The sequence below is a fragment of the Pteropus vampyrus genome, unplaced genomic scaffold, assembly GCF_000151845.1.
Source record: "Pteropus vampyrus isolate Shadow unplaced genomic scaffold, Pvam_2.0 Scaffold226, whole genome shotgun sequence".
In the NCBI taxonomy this organism is placed as follows: domain Eukaryota; kingdom Metazoa; phylum Chordata; class Mammalia; order Chiroptera; family Pteropodidae; genus Pteropus; species Pteropus vampyrus.
The window spans coordinates 1,631,368-1,648,879 of record NW_011889007.1 but is presented as its reverse complement, the minus strand read 5'-3'; the positions used below and the strand labels follow the sequence as shown (position 1 = coordinate 1,648,879).

The 17,512-nt window shown below is 37.7% G+C and overlaps 1 pseudogene; it reads right to left on the bottom strand.

Moving 5' to 3' along the window:
• Window positions 1–7,696: 7,696 nt before the first annotated feature.
• LOC105301111 lies at window positions 7,697–16,990 on the bottom strand (annotated as a pseudogene).
• Between the last annotated feature and the right edge of the window lie 522 nt (window positions 16,991–17,512).

The following is a 17,512-nucleotide window of genomic DNA, read 5'->3' as shown; positions in this document are numbered from 1 at the left end:
AAAGGATTATCTACTGTAGATTTTGACTGATTTAGCTGGCAGAGCAACCTACTGAGTCATTGCCTTGTGCAGTAGTTAGTCAGTTTCCATTTTCTCATGGACTCTGAAGGCAGAATGGTACCTCTTTACCACTAGTTCTCGATGCTTAAAAAAATGACTGTCAACAAGTATTTGTTGGATGATCAAATGGCTTTAGCCTCCTCATGCATAAGGAACTGAGGAGTCCTGCCTCTCCCTCACGGCTCCACTGGTTGCCCTCTGCACCTCATTCACTGGACACAGTGACCCTCCCATTAATGCTCTGTAAAATGCATTCATATCGCAAATTCCTTTTTACTTTTTACATTTTTACTGTGGTAAATACATATAACATAAAATTTGCTATTGTTCCCATTTTTGAGTGTACAATTCAGTGGCATTAGTTATACTCATGATATTGTGCAACCATCACCACTACTGATTTCTAAAACATTTCCATCATCTCTGTAACCAATAAGTGATAAATTCCCATCTCCAACCCTCAGCCCCCGGAAACTTCTAATTTACATACTGTCCCTATGAGTTTGACCATTCTCAATATTTCATACAAATAGAATCATGTATATTTGCCTTTTGTGTTTAGTTCACTTAGCTTCTACAATGCATCCTTGTAAAATATATCAGAACTTCATCCCTTTTGATAGCTGAAGTTTTATCCCATTGTACGAGATACTACTTCATACGTACTAGGATGGCTGCAATATTTTTCAGATGATAATAACCAGTGTTGGTGAGAATATGAAAAAATTAGAAGCCTTGTTCATTGCTTGGTGGGAATGTAAAATGGTGCTGCCAATGCAGACACAGTTTGGTGGTTCCTCTAAAATACAAACAGAAGCACCACATGCTAAAACTAAATTATATAAGGATTTAGTCTTTTAGAGTTGAATTGTAAATATCAACATGAACCGAATATCCCAATCTCGGTATCATATGGTGACAACCAGAAGACACACAGACTCATCTGATATACCAGGCTCCTTTGGGAATTTCCAATTCCATCTTAAAGAAAAAAGCTTTAGGTAGGTCTGGAATATCTTTTGTCAGGAAACAAGATGCTTTCAAAATTTCAGGATGGTATGGAAAGAACAAAGAAGCCAGTTTGAAGAAGCTCTCACTGGAAAATCTGTGATAATTTGAGCAGGAAAGAGAGCAGTAACTAGAGCTATTGGGAACTCTGCTGAGTCTGTAAAATTCTGACTTCATCCTGCCTCTAAGAAAAAGAAAAGTTAATATAAAACATGCAAAGATAACCAATTAGGAAAGAAGAAGGTGCTGATATGTACAGTTATTTTTCTTTAAGTATATGTCAAAGTATAGCTGCATACTTTTCTCTGTATAAGGAGAGAGGGTGAAAAACAGGGAAAATGAGCAAATTGTACAGTTGATCCAAAACTAGGAACTGTATCAAGAGTAGAAATGTTTAGGAGCTCCAGAGGTTATATGCGATTGCCAGGAAGAAAGAAGTTCCAACTGTATTTTGTGAAATGGTGAATGAGATAAATGTTGTAGAGAAAAAAGCTGTTTGAGAAGAATCTTTCTCTTGCCTCCTGAGATATGAAACCTCAAGAATATCCTAGTGACTATAACATGTAATATAATTATAATATATATTTATTGCTGATTATAGTGTATTATCAGGTATGTACATATTTCCATAAAGCCAATTGACCAGATTTATATATAATAGCAACGGGACATTAGATTACATGAAGATAAACAAAAAAAATTGGAGACTAAATTATTTATGAGAAAGTAAAAATTTTATATAAAAATCGTAAATGTATAAAGTCTCATTGAGCAATAAGCAAAGAGCTTGAGTTGAATTGACTTGGAAAGTGACACTGGATCCTGTCCTCATCATAAATCCATCATCAGAATTATCCTTTAAACTTAGCTAGTAAGAAAGTAATTTTTTTATCCTTCTGAGTCTTATAAAATTAATTTAATCTCAGGAAGTTATCAAAATAAGTACAGTGTAATATGACTGTAACCTTTGGAAAGTAAAGATCAAGCCTAGAGGTATTAACAAAGTTAACTGAACATTTGGTGTTGGTGTTTTAAAATGTGTTTAAGTCCAGTAAGTTTTGTAATAGTTGTATTTGTGCATGTTTTGTATGCTGCTTTATTCTTCATGATTGCTAAAGAATCCATTGTATTAAATTTGTAATTGTATTTAAACTAAAATTGTAATGAATGCTTGAGAAAATTTAATTTACTTCATTTTACATATAATTGTGGTGATACAAGCAATGCAAATTGTTGCAAAGTGAAATTGAAACTCTTATAAAGAAGCACAAGTTCATGAAGTCAATGACTGTAATGTAGGAGAACTGCTCAAAACACAGTAAATCATAGGTCATCAAACCATACCCACGGACCCAATGCTGTCTACCACTTGTTACTAAAAACTTTTATTGGCATGCAGCCACACCATTCAGTTGCATATCATTTATGGTTGGTTTCATGCTACAAAAGCAGAGTTGAGTAGCTGTGACAGAAATCTTATGGCCCACAAAACCAAAAATATTTACTATCTGACCTTTTAAAGAAAAGTTTGCTAACCTTTGCTATAGGCAAACAAAAATCTAGCAAATTAGACCAGATAATTTAAAAAGTACAGTATTATTCATGAATCCAAGACATGGAAACAACCAAAGCACCCCTCAATAGGTGTTTGGATAAAGATGTTGAGAAATATTACTCAGCCACAAGAAAAGGTGAAATACTGCCGTTTGTGATAACATGGATCAATTTGAGATTATCATGCTAAGCAAAATAAGTCAAACAGAAAAAGTTGAGAAACATGATTTCACTTATATGTGGGATATAAAACTGAAAGCAACAAATGAACAAGACAAACAAACAAAAACTCATAGACACAGACACAGTTTAGTGGTGACCAAAAGGAAAAGAGGGAGGGAAGGTAAATAAGGATAAAGGAGACAGAAGGAGATTTAACAGAGTTGAACACACAATGCAATATGCAGATGATGTATTATCAAACTGTATTGAATACTTGAAACCTATATGATTTTATTAACCAATGTCACCCTGATAAATTTAATAATAATTAATAAATAAATAAATAGTGAAACTCTAAAAAGAATCATAATAAGACAGACACATCAAAATGAAATTATTAAAATGTCAAAGGATTCAGAGACCCTTGGAAAATAAATAAATCCCACATTATTTGTGCAACATTGCAGTTTGAAAAACTCATGCATCACATAAAAATTATCATATCAGAGCTATTGAAAAATTCTGTAAAATTGCTCCCCTCAAAAATCAACATTTGACTCGTTAATTTTTCATTCTAAGAATTAGTGCATGATTACAATTATAAACTCAGTTTTCTAATGGAGTGAGCCAGATTTATTTTCATAGTGTAAGGGTTTTTTTCCAAGATAAAGTCCTAAAAAGTCTTTTTCAGATCATGTGAACTTTGTGTGGACCTATTCAGTTTCTGTTACTGCAGTGCAGATTCAAATAACAAAGCAAGAAAGACAAATCCTGGAAGGTCATGCCTGGAACAACTACCACCCAACCACTACCTAAGAAATGGAGAAACAAAAAAGAAGAGAAAATGGTAGTAAAGAGTGAGACACCAAGAGGTAGTCAAACATCTTTAAGGGTGGCCCCAGGAGATGGGCAGGTTGGCTTACCCTGTGACTGAAAAGGCAGTAGACCAGGTAAATGTAGACACCCTGAAGGACATTGATGATGGTAAAAGTATAGGCAATCATTCATCTGATGGGATCCATGACTTCTTCAACCAGAAATAAGCCAAGGCCCCAAGAACAGCCCAAAATGAAGAGCTGAGCAATGGCTTTAAACATCAGCATCCTGCCAAAACCAAGCTACAGAATGATATCACCCACCTTGACTCCACGGACCATCTCAACACATTCTGTCACATAGTAGGATGATTTTAACACCTGCTTCAAAGCTCGGGACTACTTAGAATGTCAGACTATTAAATATGATTTTGATTGGCAGTCGTGTTAAAGAGATTAATTGATATGTAATGTTAGCTTAGGACAATGCGTACTATAATATATCTCAAGTAATTATTTATAGAAGATAATATTTTACATATATACAAAGAAATATATATTTATGTTTGGTATAATTAAGCAGCATATGTTCCAGTGTTTGTAATAGTAACATGATGGCATTGTATTATAATTATATAATATAAGTGTATTAACTGTGTCTTCCATTTTCTGTCTTCTGTTGCTTTAACATCTGGGGCTTTGCTGACTCTGGGGGAGCTGCCCCTCCAAGGGTTAACCATTTAGAAGAGATAACAAAGAATTCACACTGGAAACATGCCTTTCAAATGCAAACTAACCAATCCAGAGCCCACCCCTTCAACCACCTTCTTTATAGCCTCTTCCCACCTCTCCTATCTACTCTCCCACTACCACCCCCACCCTACTCCAGAGCATGCCCCTCCCCTAGGGTTCTGTGAGTATAACAAATTATCTTTTTTGTGGTAGCTAATTCCTGATCTGTTTTCTTTGTTATACTTAATTAACACCTGCATAAAACAATAAATTAACACAATAATCTTAATTATAATATATATGTATTTCATAACATTAAGTACTGAAAAGGATCTTTGTAGAAATATATCCTGAGCTTCATATGCTGGCTAAGTTTTTAAGTTTTCACATGGACTATATAGTTTCTCAAATCATAAAAATGGAGAAAAGTGCTGACATTATCCCCCTAAATCATGGTTTCTCAACCTCAGTTCTAGTGACTTTGAATAAGATAATTCAGGGGGTAGGGGGGCTGCGTGTGCATTGTAGGATGTTTGTAGCAGAACTCCTGGCCTCTACTGACTGGATACCAGCAGCAACCATCCCCTCTCCACCTCATCCCATGTTGTGACAACCAAAAATGTCTCCAGAAAATTGCTTCCAATTTAGACCCACAACCCTAACTTTGTGCAGTAAAAAAAATTCTGCAAAAAAAAAAAAACCTGCTTTCTTTTGAATTTTCTGGCTCTGTGCCACCAACCTTGTGTTCTGCATCTTGGATACATCATTACTGAGGGAACTGAGTTTGTCTCTTAAAATCCATAGTGTGGTCAGATAGCAGGACAAGTTGATCTGTAGAAATGACATGAAGGATAGAGCATAAAGCAGACTTATACCCAATATTTACAATTAAATTAGAAATTGATATAGGGATGTATTCTAGAACTTGTAAAATATGTTTAAGATTTCTGAAGTTCACTTTGAGCCATTATCAAAAATTAGGGAAAATGCAGAAAAACATACAATACTTACCTTTAATTCCATACACAAAGACAAGCACTATTTCCATTTTGGTTCTTATCTTTTCAGTTTTGTTGATCCTTTTGTTTACAAAAAATTTAAATAATGCACTAAATGTTTTGTATACAAAAATTTTAAATAATGTATTAAATGTTTTACATGGCCATAAAAAAAAAAAGATTGAAGATCAAATTCTATCAGCGAAACACAGTCTATATGGTTACATAAAATGTTGCTATTGGAGAAAGCTAGGTGAAGGATACCTGGGACTCATGCCATTTTTGCAACTTCTCGTGGGCCTTAAATTATTTGAAAATAAAAAAGGTAATGAGTGTTGGGAAGAATGTGGAGAAATTGAAAACCCTATGAACTGTTGATAGGAATGTAAAATGGTGCAGCCACTATGAAAAACAATATGGAGTTTCCTCAAAAAAATTAAAAATAGAACTGCCATATGATTCAGCAATACTACTTCTCAGTTTCAACTGAGATTTGTTCTATGTGACTCTTTCCACAAATAAAGGGGTCCATAATTTCTTGCCATGCTCTACCCTAAGTTCAAGAACTCTAAAGAAAATTTAAACAGGTCCTTTACAAGTTATCCCTTTACAACACCAATTAAACATGGTATTTTCTACACTCGTAGTAAAGACAAAAATTATAAACCCACCAGAATAATAACAAAAACAGGTCCCATGAAAGTCCAGATGAATCCTCTGTGGAAACTAAGCCAGCAGCTAAAAAAAGAGAATCAACAACTTCCCATAACTTTATAAAAAGAAGCAAAGGCATTAAAATAAAATTGAAAACTCCTTTCCTGAACCGAAATAATAGGAAGAAATATCAGCACAGAAACTGTGTCAGGGAGGAATAAATGATAATAATAAATAACAACAACAACAAAAAGAAAAAATTAATAATTATTAACATCCATTGAAGATTTATTAGGTTCTAGGTAATGCAGCACAAGCCGTTCAATTAAACATGGGATCCACTGAATGTTGCCATGTCATTATAATATCAGAATTTGATTATAAAACCAGAGCAATGGTTTTGAATAGACCAGAGTTTCTGAACCTTGGCACTACTGACATGATGATTCTTTATGGTAGGCCTGTCCTATGCATTATTAGACATTCAACAGCATCTGTGGCCAACCCCCTCCCAAGTTGCGACAATCAAAAATGTCTCCAGACATTTCCAAAGTCCCCTGAGGGGGAAGCCCAAAATCACCCATAGCCATGAACCACTGGACTAATGCCAGTAACAAAGTAAAGATATATTTGGCTTTTAGTAACAATACTATTTAGGTTCAATTCCATCTTCCCTCCATAAATTTTAACCAGTCTTTTTCTCAAATTGTATTTCAAAAGTAATCTGTTTACTGCTCGGTTCAATGAACACTCTTTTGTACACTGTTTCTTTTCCAAAAGTCATCTCTACTCTAAAGACATGATTGCTCACTCCTTACTAGATTTAATTTTGCAAGTTAGAAGAGATTACAAAAGAAAGTCAATGTGTAGGTGCTGTAGACAGAATACTGCTACTCTCCCCCCACCCTAAAGATGTCACTGTTCTAATCCCCAGAATGTGTGAATGTGTTACCTTACATGCCAAAAGGGACTTTGCAGATATGACTTAAGTTTAAGGATCTTGACATGGGGAGATTATCCTGGATTACCTGAGTGGATCCAATCTAATCACAACTGTTCTTAGAGGTGAAACAATGGAAGTAGAAGAGAGTTAGAAGGTGTAAAGAACGGTCAGAAAGATGCAATGTTGCTGGCTTGGAGGGCAGAGACAGGGGACACAAGCCAAGAAATATGGCTGGCCTCTAAAAGCTAGAAAAGGCAAGGAAATGGATTCTCCCTAGAGCCCTGAGAAAGAATGCACCTTGCTGACACCTTGATTTTAGCCCAGCGAAACCCATGTTGGACATCTGATCTATAGAACTCTAAGATTATAAGTTTGCATTGTTTGAAGTCACCAGATTTGAGCTAATCTGTTATAATAGAATAGGAAATTAATATAGTAAGACATTTTTAAAAAGTCAAATATCATATGACGAAGTTTCCTCTCAGTGGCCTCTCTCACCACACTATTTAAAATATCACCCCAAATGTATTCCCATTTCCCTAGTTTGCATCTCTTCAATGGAACCTATCATGACCTGATACTATATTGCGTGTGTATTTGCTTGTTGTCTCTTATATTTCCTGGGATACCCATAGCACATAAAACCTTACTGGTAGTAAGCTGTTCAATACATGATTGTTCAATGAATAAGCAAATAAATAAACTACAATGAACCAACAAGTGTGACTTCATACATATATGATTACTTCCTCATTACAAAGACACCACGCTTACTGGGTGTGTGTTCCATAACTGCTGTGTCCAACACTGGCAGACACAGCTACAATCACAGCTGGGATCCATAGCCTAAAGGACACCTGCTTGGTGTCCTTTGGTAGCTGTTGGCAATGAAGGAGGCAAATCTCCTTGAACTTCCCTGCACTGATGTAGTTGGCCACCTTGAGGTTCCTGACAGTTAAGAAATGCTGCAGCCCTTCAAGGAGCATCCAGGTAAAGGAAGCCAAGTAGAGGTAGAACAGCACCCCTGCAATGATGGAGCACAGCACCTGGAGGGGAGAAGAGTGGATGCATGGAGAACAAGTTTCACCATTTTTATGGGCAAATGGGATGCAAGGTAAATGGAAATGATCATACAGAGCAAGGTGTTTAGATGGAGTTCTCATACTTCTTCAAATCAGCTCATGGATCCAAACTCAAGTACTTACAGAGGGCCAGGCAGGCAGCATATGTCTGTGAAGCAGGCCAGCTTTAGAGGACAGGTGGTGATGGAAACTGCGCTCCACAATCCTTCTTTAAAGCAGCAGCAACTCAGCTCCAACTATTGGTTCCATGCAAGAATGTGCACCCAATATTACCAAACTTTCCATTCCTTCAAAGAGCTGGAAATATTGATTGATGTGCAAAAATCTCTCGTTTTAAATTCCAGCAAATATTTTTTTTAAATTGTGGTAGAATATACATAACACAAAATTTAACATCTTAACTATTTTTAAGTGGATGGTTCAATAGTAACTATATCCATATTTCACTATTTTACAGCCAAGGAACTCTGTTCTAACACTCTTTCCTAGACCACAATTGACGGCAATAAAATGGTAGCTGTTGGCAATGAAGGAGGCAAATTTTCTGGCTAAATTTTTGGACTCTCCTTCTGTTTTCATGCCTCCAGCTGCCCCCATTGAGCTTTGTGAGCAAAGGTTGGGAAGCCACTGTAAATGTTCTCAGAAAAGTAAGTTTCAGCTAATTCTCCTACCTTGGGCTCAGTCTGGTCAATTCCTGTGAGGAAGAAGAGGTGGGCCAGGAAGAGGCAGATGGACAGCTGCCAGTGGAGGGAGGTGCTGGTGTCCTGGATGGGTTGGCACAGGAGGAAGGTGAGGGCTGCCAGGAAGAGGCACAGCAGAGAGAGACTCAGTCCCAGGTAGGTGATCGCAGCCAGAACGGGATCCGCCTAAGAGCCACCAAAGGAGGAATCCATTATAGTCTTCAGCTCTGCAGTTATGTTCCTGATGGGGAGTTTGAGAAGCTTCCCAGTTCAGCCCCGTGGATAAGTGACTAAACCTCTCTGAGATTTGATATTCCTGGCTTCAAAATAGGGCAGTGTTATGGGCTGAATTATGTTCCCCGAATTCACTGGTGTGCTAACCCCCAGGACCCAGAATGTCACTATATTTGGAGATAGAGTCTTTAGAGAGGTGATCAAGCTTACACAAGGTCATTGGAATGGGCCCTGATCCAATATGGCTGGTGTCCTTATTATAAGAAAGGATTGGAACACAGACATGCACAGAGGGACAATCATGTGAGGACACAGGGAGAAGATGCCATCTATAAGCCAAGCAGAGAGGCCTCAAGAGGAAAACAAACCTGCTGACCAACACCTTGGACTTGGACTTCCAGCCTTCAGAACTGTGAGAAAATAAATTTCTTTTGTTTAAGCTATCCCATCTATGGAAATTTGTTATGGCAGCCCCGGCAAACTAAGGGAGCATTAATAGTATTTTCTACACAGGACTGTTGGAAAACAGAAACCACTAAACTGGTACTGCCCAGTAGAAACATAATGTGAGCATTATTCACTACAAGCAAGATATGGAAACAAACTGTGTGTCCATCGATGGAGGAATGGATAAAGAAATGAGGTGTATATACACAATGGAATATCATTTGGCTTTAAAAGATGAGGAAGTCCTGCCATTTGCAACAACATGGATGAACACGGAGGACAGTATGCTAATTGAAACAAGCCAGACACAGAAAGACAAATACTGCATGATCTCATTTATATATGGAATCTAGCCTAGTCAAACTCAGAAACAGAGAGTAAAATGGTCATTGTCAGGAGCTGGAAAGAGCGGGGATGAGGGAATGTGGTCAACAGGTACAAAGTTTCAGTTACACGAGACGAATGAGGTCTGGGGATCTGATGCACAGTGTGGCAATGATAATTACTGATACTATGTTGTACACTTGAAATTTGCTAAGAGGATGGATCTCACCACACATGCACACATTAAATGGGAACCACATAGAGATATGATGGGTGAGTTATTTAGCTTGACCGTGGTGACTGTTCCACAGTGTCCACACATACCAAAACATCGAGCTGTTCACCTTAAATAATACAAGGATATACTAATAAAGTTGTCTTTAAATGAAAAAAAGAAATACCCTATGAGACACATAGGTAATTTTATACTCTCTAGTAGTATCATTAAAACTGTAAAAAGAAACATAAAAGTAACAATAGTCTATTTCAATTAACTCAGGTTCAAAAAATATCAGTTCAATGTGTGATCAATGGGCAAACAACTATTAATGAGATAGTTGACATTTTTTTCCCTCTGTGTTGAGGGAGCAGGGAGCTGTCCTGTCCCTAGTGTTCACTCTGTGTATCAGAGAAAGACATGTCTAACATACAACATGAATCACTTGTTTTGATGTTTATTACTTACTATTTTCCCATGCCCACAAAAGCAAGAATCTTTGCCTGTTTTGTCCAATAATATCTTCGACACACTTAGAATCTTCCTGGTCATCACAGATGCTCAACAACTATTTGTTTAGGAAATCAATTAGCATGTAAAATGCAGATTCCTGATCCTTATTCCAGGCTCTCAAAATCAAAAACTCTTGAGGATAGAGCCAAGAAATCTGCATTTTAAAAATAAGTACCCCTAGAACCCTTGAGTACTACTGATGGGAATGTAAATTAGTGCAGCCACTATGAAAAACAGTATGAAAGTTTCACAAAAAGTTATCCTGCAATTCTTCTTCTAGGTATTTACCTGGAAATTTTGAAAACACTTATTTGTAAAGATATATGTGTCCCTATGCCCACTGCAGCATTATTCACAACAACCAGGACATGAAAACAACCTAAGTATCCTTCAACAAATGACTAGATAAAGATGTGGTACTTATATGCAATGGAATACTACTCAGCCATTAAAAAGGATGAAAAACTGCCAGTTGCAACAATATGAATGGATCTTGAGGGCATCATGCTAAGTGAAATAAGTCAGATGGATAAGGAAAAACCAATATCACTCACATGAAATATAAAACAAAAAGTAACAAACTAACAAAACAAAATCATAGATATGGATAACAGAATGGTGGTTCCCAGAGGGGAAGTAGGGTGTGGGGAGGATGAAGTGGGTAAAGGAGGTCAACTACGTGGCAATGGATGACAACTAGACTTTGGATCATGAGCACAAAATATAGTACACAGATGTTGAATTACAATCTTATATACCTGAAAAATACAATGTTATTAATCAATGTTACCTTAAAAAAATATTTTAAGCAAAAAATTATAAATAAATAAATAAGTACTCCTAGTGATTCTTAGGAACAGTAAACTGTGAGAAACACTTCATGGTTTGTACTTCTTGGTCCAAGTTCTAGTGATTTGCACTGTAAATGTGAAAGCCTTTATGAGTGGAAGGCTAGCTGTAACATATATGTCAATTTGATGTCCAAGTGCAGTCAATCCTCTTTCCTATGGAGCTTGGTAGTGTCCTATCTCAATGACAGGTAAGTGTATTTACCCAAAGTAGAGATTACCTTTAATTCAGTTGATGCCATGAGTATGGCAAAGCTGGAGAAGTGGTTGCAGCTGCAAGGGTTTAATTTTCATCTGAAGAAATGACTTGACAGCCTCCGCTAGACCAAGATGACCCATGCCAGTGAACACAGAGGGCTTGCTCCTGTACTTTCTTCATCTGGAGAATAATCGCATTGCCTCTTAGTTCAACTATTTAATGACTAACGTTTATTGATTATTGTTCATGTTCAAAAATATACCAAACATTTTGTACATATTATCTGACTTGATCTTTATGAAAGCCTTGTAACGTAGGCATTAATATAATCATTTTATACAAGAGGAAATCAAAAGCTAGACCCCAGTATCATATAATCAATGTGGAGATGGGATTCCGGTCCTGGAGTTATGACTTCGGAGCCGTGATTCTTAACCAGCACACTTCGATACCTCTCTCATGTTACAGATGAGAAAAATGAAAAAGAGGGCTATTTTTGATGTTAAGGCAATACAACCACCTGGAGGAGAGACTGTGTCTGCTTAACTCCTAATAACAGTCTTCTCCCTTATATGTCATTGTCACCATTACAGTCAACATTTACAGGGTATCTTTCACGTGCAAGCACCATTCTAAAGACTAGATAGACTAACCAATTACTCTTCACAAGGCATGTTGCTGTTATCAGTAGCAGGACCTCAGCTTAGTAGGCTGAGCCCAGAACAAAAGGTTAGACAACCTGCTTAACTAGTGAGTAGGAAGGAAGTTGGGATTTGAAGCCAGACCGTTCAGCTGCAGAGGCTATACCATCTCTGTAGTGGTTTTAAACATGTCCACAAAACTAATCGGGGGATCACTTCATAAATTATATAAATTTCTAACCACTATGCTGTGCACCTGAAACTACTATAAAATAATATTGAATGTCAACTCTAATTGAAAAATAAAAATTTAAAAATAAATAAATAATGTCCACAAATATTTTGACACTCCATTCAAAATGTCAAGTCACCAAATTCTGGGAGTAGTTAGTTTCACAGCAAATACTACCCTCTTGAAGAAGACAGAATCATTTCTTATTCTGGCAAAGTTCTAAAACATGGAATACTCTTCTACTAAAATGTACTTGGGATGGTACCTTGGTGCAGAACTTAGCAAGCACTTCAAAAAAATCTAACGGCTATCATTCATCTCATATGCTAGCTCCACACTGGTTCCTTCTTAAAACTATATGGCCCAGAACTGAGCTCCTTCCTCTAGATTGGGTCTGACCAGCCCAGAGCCTTGGGGGAAACCTGGGGGTTGATTCTGAAAAGGTGTATCTCCTCAATACACCTCAAGGGTATGCAAGTTCCCCAAAGGAGCCACATCACACTCATGGCTCACTTTGAACTTTCCAACACCATGTCCCAAAGTTTCCTGGGTAAGTGAAAACCTAACTCATTTGTAAAAACTTCCTGCATGTGAGTTTATCAGCATGCCCATTTAATTACAAAACCCCTGCAGATAAAATAAAGTCACTTAGCTTACACACACCTGTTCATGCTGAAATGTGAAATTAACAGACCTGGAGAGTGAGGCATTCTTCCTAGATCCAAGGGGACCACTTCTACCTTGGAGTTCAGGTAGAAATGATGCAACTTTTCCTCTGTTATTAGGTTTTCCTCAGACACAAAGTTCTCATCGATGATGAAACCAATGGAAGTATAAGATATAAATGCAACAGCACCTGGGATAAAGAAGAAAAACCCATTCGGTTTCAATGATGCCCATCTGGCAGCAAAGTAAATGATTTAAGAAATCTGCTGTGTTTACTTTCGTTTGTGAGGAGAATGCCAAACCTTTGGGAAAAATAATTTTAGTTCTCATTTATTGAGCCTTTACTCTGGGATAATGTGCTGAGTGAGTCATTCACATAAATAAAAATAAAATTTTAAATTTATTTTTTATTTTAATAAAAACAATCCTTATGGCCACTCTTGAGATAGTTTTCTTTTGCATTTTATGGTTAAGGAAAATGAAGATTGAGATATTAAATAACTAACTCCAGGTAACTAATTACAACACAGCTGAATGGATTTAAGGAAGGAAAGAAACAAAAGAGGAAGAGAGGGAAAGAGGAGAGAAAGAGTGATGGAAGGAAGGAAGGAGGAGTAAAAAGAAAAGAAGGGAGACAGAAGGAAAGGGAGCAAGAGAAGAAACAAAGGAGGGAGAGAGGACTGTTAGTAGGTAAGTTTGCAGTGGGGGAAGTTCATATGAAAAGTAGTAAAAGAAAAATCTTAAAGGTTATTAAGAACATACCATGGACAGCTTTTAAAATGAGCTAGAGAAATATCAAATCCTATTGTACACTTGAAACTAAGATATCAATTTTACCTCAATTAAAAATTTTAAATAATAGAGGTAGAGAGAGAAAATGGTGTAGATGATTGAGGCTTTGTTCATCCCTCTTGCAACCACATCAAAGTTGTGACAGAAACATGGAGCAAACAGCAAGGAAAGTCACCTGGGATCTAGATGAATAGAAGCCCTACAACTAGGGAGAAAAATAATTAATCAACCTGCAACAGTAGAAAGTAGAAGGAGGCAAGGATGCAAGGCTGGCTGAGTGAGATGAAGGCTGCGGCGGCAGCAGCTGCAGACACCTCTTAAAGGGGCCACGATGGCTAGTGGACTTTTGTGGTGACAGACCTGCTCGCTCTGAGCACCAGCGCCCAGTCAGTTGCATGGGGACACCAGGGTCTTCAGGGAGATGCTGAGTTGTTGGAGTGAGGGCCAGAGGTGAGGCTCTCTCCCTGACAGAGGTGCCAGCGGTATCTGTTATTCCCTGTTGAGCCCTCCCCCATCCCAGTATGCAGACACAGCACTGCCAAAGCTGAGATGTCATCAAACTGGATAACAGAGGTTGCTCAGCCCAGAGGATTCCCTGAAACACCGCCTCCCCCAACTCATGGCTCCACCCAAGCCACATCCAGGTGTATCCTCAGTGAGTCCAGTGCTCCTTGCTGAGCCAGCTCCAAGACTCACACTGGTGGCAGCTGGTCTCGGTTTCTGGTGTGGTTTCTTGAGGCAACTATAAGCACAGCATCTGTGGATGCTTGCTGAACCTTAACAGGTGTCCCTGGAGGGGCACAGGCTGGGGCTAAACTTGGCCTGCAGCTGAACCCCTCTCAGGACTGTGCCACTGCACACCTACTACACAAAGCCATGCTAATAAGACCGGGAGACTTAGGAGCTCTGCTTAGTACATAGAAACAGACATAGAAAAGCAGTCAAAATGAGAAGACAGAAGCAGAAACCATATGAGAGAACAGAGCAGAGATTCAGGAATAATGGAGTCAAGTCATCTAACAGATGCAGAGTTCAAAACACTGGTTATAAAGAGGCTCAGTGAACTTATGGGAAGGGTAGAAGAATTTAGTGAGAACTTTAACAAAGAGATAAAAAAAACATAAAAATGGAAATGGAAATTATAAAAAGGAGCTAGTCAGAAATGAAGAACACTTTATCTGAGATGAAGAGCACATTAGAGGGAATAAACAGAGTGGATAAAGAAGAGGATCAATCTACCCATATAGAGGATGGGGAGCCAAGGACACTCAATCAGAATGGCAAGAAAAAAAGAAGCCAAGACTATAACAATAATTTAAGAAGCCCATAAGATACAATTAAATGTAAAAATACCTGTGTCATAGAGGTACCTTAAGGAAAAGAAGACATCGAAGAGCTATTTGAAGAAATAATGATAGAAAACTTCCCTCACCTGGTGAAGGAAATAGACATACAACCCCAGGAAGTTCAGAAAGTTTCAAAAACCAGGAATCTAAAGAGGCCCACACCAAGACACATTATAAGTAAAATGCCAAAGGTTAAGTACACAGAGAAAATCCTAAAATCAGCAAGAGAAAAGCAGTTAGTTACCTACGAGAGAGCACCCATAAGACTGGCAGCTGATTTCTCAAAAGAAACTATGCAGGACAGAAGAGCTTGGCACAAAATATTCAATGTGTTGAAGACCCAAGATCTACAACCAAGAATACTTTATCCAGCAAAGCTATCATTTAGAGTCAAAGGACAGATAAAGAGCTTCCCAGACAAAAATAAGCTAAAGAAATTTATCAACACCAAGCCAATATTACAGGAAATGTTGGAGGGACTTCTTTAAGAAGAAAAAATGTATTCGAAACATGAATAAAGAATGGTAATAGCTACATTTCTATCAAGAATGATAATAGCTACATTTCTACCTCAAATGGAAAAGAATTAAGTGTTCCAACCAAAAGATAGAGTGGCTGAATGGATAAGAAAACAAGAGCCCTACATATGCTGCCTATGAGAGACTCGTTCGGATTAAAAGACACACAGAGACTAAAAGGAAGAGGATGGAAAAAGATATTGCCTTGATGGACCTAGAGGGTATTGTGCTAAATGAAATAAGTCAGATAGAGAAAGACAAATATCACATGATTTCACATACATGTGGAATCTAAAGAACAAAACAAACAACAACAACAACAGAAATGGAAACAAACTCATAGACACAGAGAATATTTCGTAGGCTACTGGATGGGAGGGGTTTGGGGAGACAGTGAAAAAGGGCAAAGGGATTAAGAAGTATAAATGGATAGTTACAAAATAGATGGAGATATAAAGTGTAGCATAAGGAAAATAGTTAATGATGTTGTAATAAATATGTAAGGGAGAAGTGGGGTACTAGATTTAGGGGGGTGATCACTTTGTGAGTTATATAGATCTCTAATTGTTATGCTGTACAATTAAAACATATATTATTGTATGCCAACTATAATTGAAAAACACTCATTGAATTGTACAATGCAAATACGAGCAACTAATTATATGTCAATAAGGCTGAAAAAATTTAAATAAAATAAAATTTAAAGCAAATAAATAATGATCATTGAAATGTTTAGCAGTTAAAAAAAAGGAGAGAGAGCTGAAAGGCTAGTTTCCCTATAGGAAACAGGAGCCATTGACCATTCATATATGGAGGACTGACACCTGTACATTAAGAAAAGTAACCTAGAGCCTCTTGGAAGACAGAGGCAAGTTAAAGGAACTGAAAGGAGAATCACTAAGAAATCTACAATCCACTCAGACAATCCCATGTAAATCCTAAATCCACTCAGACACATCCCATGTAAACAAAATAGAAAATTGGATTCTTATCTTTTTTTCTGACTGTGAGAGCCAAATGTGGATTTCCCAGATTCTAGCTTTACAAATGTCCACGGAACTCAGATTCCCGTAAACTGTGTTATGAAGGGATGACCTGGAGTTTCAGTGGGAATTTCACTGGAATTCTGGGACCATGTGGTCTAAATTCTAGGGCCACTGCATCTTGTACCTCACAAGCTCTCCTTCTTAATGGTGGCACAGTCAAGTTCCAAAGTCTGCTTTCCTGCCTTCAGCCTGAATATTGTGTTCTTCAACCAGCAGCTGTTCTTTACCTTCGGTGTTTTGATGGTTAAAACACAGAGAAGGTGTGGTGGACGCCAACATCTACTTGCCCACCTGCTCCAGTATGATAACCCTCCGACAGGACACAACAAAGAAAAGTCCACCTGCTGCTGGACTGATTACTCCTCATTGGTGTGGAGAAACAAAATCCAAACCCAGTGGCATTTATCCAAATTCAAAGTTTAAACTAAAGATTAACCAGCTGCCCTTACTCTTTTTTTCATTATTGTGGTAAAAGACACCTAACATAAACCACCTTTAAGTGCATGGCTCAGTGGCATTAAGCACATTCACATTGCTGTGCCACTATACCCACGGTCTACCTCCAGAAATTTCTCATCTTCCCAAACTGACCCTCTGTCCCCATTAAAGACTCATTCCCCCCCCCCCATCATCTACTTCCTGTCTCTGATTCCTCTGGGGACCTCACATGGGTGGGATCATACAGTCCTTTTGTGTCTGGGCTATTTCATTGAGCATAATTTCCTTAAGTTTCATCTGTGTTATAGAAGGTGTTGGAATTTCCTCTTTTTTTTTTTAAGGCTGAATAATATTACAGTGTCT